The following is a 5,356-nucleotide window of genomic DNA, read 5'->3' on the forward strand; positions in this document are numbered from 1 at the left end:
TAGAAAAGTTCAAAGTGTTGCTAAGACTGACTAACTAAAGGCTTCTCATAGGCTTAGCATGATAAATCATTCCATTTTAATTGAATTGAGATGATCAAATATGTAAAATATTAAAAATGAATTATAGATTATGTAGTAATTGATATTGTATCAATTTCACATATGTGATAATGCATTCATCGTTTGAGTTTTAATCAAAACTCTTTTCTTTAATACTTTGTTTTTCCAAATAGGTTGTCGAGACAATATTGAACCCTATTTAAGTAAACTGGATTAACAAAGTATTGGCCCCTAGTCACTTTTATGAGGTGACGTCTCCTAGTGACTAGAGTGTGAGTCGATTGATGGCAAGTTCAAATGCCATAGGGTTATGAGGGATGACTAGTCGATCACATAGGCAGACTGTATGGGACACACTGTCGGGCAGTGACCGCTTATAGAGTTCTAGAAACTTTTATGTAGCCTGGTCGTGGAAAGAGCTGCTATTGTATTCTTTTGAGACAATTCTTTTACTAGCGAATGTTCGCCCAAGTTGGCACAGTTTCTGAGTGAATTTAAGTTATGCTCTACGACTTTCGTAAATGAGGTCAAATGGGCATCTCTTAGGTCATGATGAGCTGTGGCTATAGGAACGGAATAGTGTGATAGGAATTGTCCACCTCCTTGTCAGGGTTATTTCAAATCTCAAGGCCACTCGAGGACTAGTGAACTGGAAATGTGTGGCCACGCTCGGAAGGTATCTACGGTAGATAATTCCGGTCAGACAGTTACTCTCCATATCGAGGAAACCACTCTTGATATGATCACATGCATGTACGACCTGCAAGACACCTTGCATTGAGTGAGAGATTGTAATAGGACAAGAGAATTGGTGACGCACACTTGTCTTGGACAAGTGGGAGATTGTTGGAGTATGTGTCCTCAACAATAGTGCTATCACATTATTGAAACTCATGATAAGAATACGTTTGGGATGATTCGATTATAAAGTCAACTGATCAATATTAATCGGTAATGATTGGCTGACTAGAGTTTGACATTACTGTCGGTTGACGGTGGTGGTCAGTTGATCCCTTAAGGTCACACCTAAATGACGATTCCCTTAATTTTAATGTTAATCGATTATATAACGATACAAATTGATTAAGTCCTTAAAATGAACAAATTGAATGTAAGAGAGAATATTATATCTTATTGTAATATGATTAAATAAGATTCATTTTAGTAATTAAAATGTTATATTACTAAAATTGATTATTGTTTATGAAACAAATAAAATAAGAATGATTAGTTAATTATAATTATAATATGTTGTAGATTATATTAACATGACCCATTTTATATTCTTGTATTTAAGAATTACTAGTCAAATTGATAAATGTAATTTATTTGATATGAAATGATATTTAATTTATTAAATATGCATTATAACATCAAATGACATATTGTATGTCACATGTCACACATATTACATTTGACAAATGACAAAGATAAAATGAGGTTCATTTTATATGGATAAGAACCAGTTTTTTAGGTAGTATTTTAGTGTGATGATTGTTGTTTTTTTTTTCATGCAAATAGACAACATGAGTACACTTACACCCTGCTTCCTACCCTATTGCATGGGTATGACAAAAAGCATGAACATGCTAATAAAATAAGAAAAAATTCACACCCACTCAAGAAGAGGTGCCGGTTTTGGTGTAGATACATGGATAATAATTTGTTCATTTTTACATACTTGATTATATATGAAAACCTCTCTCTTTCTCTTATTCTCTAAAAATACACATAAATTATTTATGTTCAATTTTGTTCATAATATCTAATAAGTCAAATATATTACTAATGTAGTAATGATATTAATATTAGATCTAGTATTAAGGTAAGCTACTTATATTATCTAGTTAATAATATTAGTAGAACTTTGGGATAGTCTTGGTGCAACTAAGAGGAGGTGTTCACATTATTGAACCTATGGAGTTTTGTAGGATCTTCCCATGTTAGTGAGCTCACGAACAAGCATAGGAAGGTGTCCTTGCTTGTGCCCATTTCCGTCTCATCACCATTGTAAGAAAACCGTTTTCTCTTCATTCTTGTTTTAAGTTATGCATGCACTAGATTCACAAAGACTAAATCAATGGTTAATTTAGATCTTATTAAAATGAGTTTAAATAAAGGGTTATAGAATCCTTTCAAGTGGTATCATGAGCTTAGGTTGTTGCATGCATAATCTGTTTATAGTTTTTCCGAGTTAAATTAAAAACATATAAAACTAGATATTTTATAATTTATATTAAAAAGTCACAAAAATTTTTGCATGTTATATATTCTGGTCCTATATTATATTTAGGTCATTTTGATGATTTATGGAATTTTTTAGCTCATTTTAATGATTTTTAGAAATTTTATTACATTTTATTGATTAAAATGGTGTTTAAAATGCTAAAAGTAGTTAGACTTTGTTTCTGACCTTCAAATTTTTATATGACCTCATATGCATATTTTAATTATTGTATGTAAAATTTTGTATAAATTTGATTTATTTTGTATGATTTATAATTTTTATAAGATAAAAATAACATAAATGGTGGTAAAATGATTAAAATTAGTTAAACTTCGAAACAGGCTTTGAAATTTTAATATGTTGTCACATGCACATTTTACTCACTGGTTGTAAATTTTTAGATGAACTTGATTCATTTTTCATGATTTACGAATTTTTTAGTGTAAAAATGACATAAATGGTGACTATTTTAGCAAAAATAGCTAAAGTAAAATACATGGCATGATAAAATTATTTTAGGTTGAATTTTTATTCGACATATCAGATCTAAAGTTGGAACATTAATTAGATTAATTTTCAAATGCTTTAGATGTTTTATTTGATAAAACCGATAAATAGCAACTATATTTTTCTCGAAATAAATTCGAAAACTTTTAACCTTGATTTTTGATATTATGAGTGTCATGGAATTATTCCAGAATATTCAAAAATTTTAAATTCAAATTTTGAAATTATTGTAATTAAATTTTGATTTATTTCATAAACGGTGATGATTTTTAAGGTCTATAATGAGCATAAAAGTTAAATCAAGTTGAATTATTGTCAAAAATTGAGTAATAACTAATTTTTGAGTCCTAAAAGGTTAGGATAATTAACTTGGACTAAAATTTGATTTTAGTATTATTGTGTAATTTTAATAAGTTAAAATTGCGAATATCCATAAAACCAGATTATATTTAAGATATAAGTTCAAATAGGGCGATTTGGCACATAATTTGGCTTGTTAGATACATATTATAATGCTGCATTTTTCCATTGATGAATGTCATATTTATTTTATATAATTTTGAATTATGTAATTTTATCTTAGTATGGCCTTAGTTTTAATCGATATTACTCGTAATGTTAGGGAATATTGATTTAGCTGTAATTTATTGTGATCTCGTATCACTTTTATTTTGTTTTATTAGATTTTATTTTACAAATGTATAGTAGGAAGTGCTATGTACATTTAATATTTAATTATTTGTAATTCCGGAGTTTCCTAAAGACGGTGCCATTCGGAAAGGAGTTCCGATCGAGACGGTGTCTATCCTTGGGAGGCGTGTCACGTGAAGATTCAAGGGACCAAAGGAGTTTGTTTCCGAATTTGTAATAGAATATAAGATTTTCTATTTTAGGAAAGGCCATACTAGGAATTTTATTTTACTTTATTTGCTTGCTTTATATGTTTGCATGCATTGCCAAATCGCCATAACTTCACATGCATATTTTATCGTCTTATCGACTATTGTTAATTATAATTATCGAGTATTCATCGACTTAATTCACTTAAAGATGATAGATGATAAATTGACAAGACCTCACACATATTTAAAATTGAGATTAGCCTTACCAAATAGTAGGAGTCATGAATCCCTTTGACATTTGGGGTAGATTCGGTTTCTCGTGGTACTTTCATTTATCATTGGGTAAGTTGGGTAATAAAACGTTATTACAAGCAAAATTTGGTTGGACTCAATTGGATATAAAGACTAGTCTTATGTTCTGAGGCTATAAATGAATTTTATGAAATACATCGACCAGGAATTCTATAGTAGAATCAATTAAAGAGTTAATTCACCAAATTTATGCAAGTATGGGATGTATCGGTTTCCCGTGACCATGTTTGTGTAAATATGGATCTCGTAATCATTTATATAATTTAGGTGCGAGGTCATTATATAAATGCATAATTTTTAAAACCTTGTTAAAATGTTTGCAAGTAAAACGATAAATGTTAATTATTTCCTTCATCTCCTTTTGTAGTTATTTATCGCAATGGATTCATCTAATTCTCCTTCACCTATTACCATTGATACTTGGCTTAAATCATTTGATGAAAAATGCTCCATCCATGATCACAATTCGACTAGAGAATTACGCTTTAGCATTGGTGAAGTTGGGAATCTTTGCTATCTCACAACTACAACTCCTCCCACTCCAATAATTTTGCCTTCAAATAATGAATCTCATGAAGATGACATCATTACTTCAGTTGCTTCCTTGTTTAATGAAATAAAGGATAATGAAGATTTGAGTGGGAGTTCAAGGAAGAGTATCCTTATAACTAAAAGGAGTAATGAGAAGTTTAAAAAGAAAGTAAGGAAGGGCAATGAACCCAAGTTCATAATTGGGAAGGAAGTGGCTAGTGGGACTACCACTACCAAGCCGAAGAAGGGTGCCCAACCATTCGAAATGTGTCATTATTGTCATGACCTAGGCCATTGGAAACGCAATTGCCCCAAGTATTTGGGAGATATTAAAACTGGACTCATCACTCCAATTGTTAATATTTCTTCCGAAATCTTTGGTATCGATATAAATCTTACTTCCACCTCAACATGGGTATTGGATACCGGATGTGGTTCTCACATTTGTAATCATTTAGAGGGGCTCGGAGACGTGGAAAAGCTAAACCACAGTGATGTAGATCTCCGACATGGAAATTGAGCTAGGGTAGCCCCACTTCAAGAGGGACTTATGTACTTGTTTTAGCTAATGGCTTTGAATTGTACTTACATAATTGTTATTTTGTACCTTCTTTATCTAAGAACATCATTCCGTTGCCATGTTAGACATGGAGGGTTTTTCTTTTGCTTTTAAGAACAATAGTTGTGAAATTTCCAGGAATGACTTGGCCATAGGCCAAGCCACTTCAATTAGTGGCATTTATGTTCTTGAAACTTCTAGCTCAAGCAAAGATATCTATAACATGCAATCAAAAAGACTCAAAACAAGTGACCCAAATGAATCATACATTTGGCATTGTCGATTAGGTCACATAAATGAAAAGCGCATTAAAAGACT

At 31.1% G+C, this 5,356-nt stretch overlaps 1 long non-coding RNA gene across 1 annotated transcript; it reads left to right on the forward strand.

Moving 5' to 3' along the window:
• Positions 1-1,595: 1,595 nt before the first annotated feature.
• Positions 1,596-5,152, forward strand: LOC141626756 (uncharacterized). Its single transcript, XR_012536341.1, has 2 exons — positions 1,596-2,070; positions 4,316-5,152. It is a non-coding gene; the product is annotated as an uncharacterized LOC141626756 (long non-coding RNA).
• Positions 5,153-5,356: the final 204 nt, after the last annotated feature.

This window comes from Silene latifolia, chromosome Y, assembly GCF_048544455.1.
Source record: "Silene latifolia isolate original U9 population chromosome Y, ASM4854445v1, whole genome shotgun sequence".
Taxonomy (NCBI): domain Eukaryota; kingdom Viridiplantae; phylum Streptophyta; class Magnoliopsida; order Caryophyllales; family Caryophyllaceae; genus Silene; species Silene latifolia.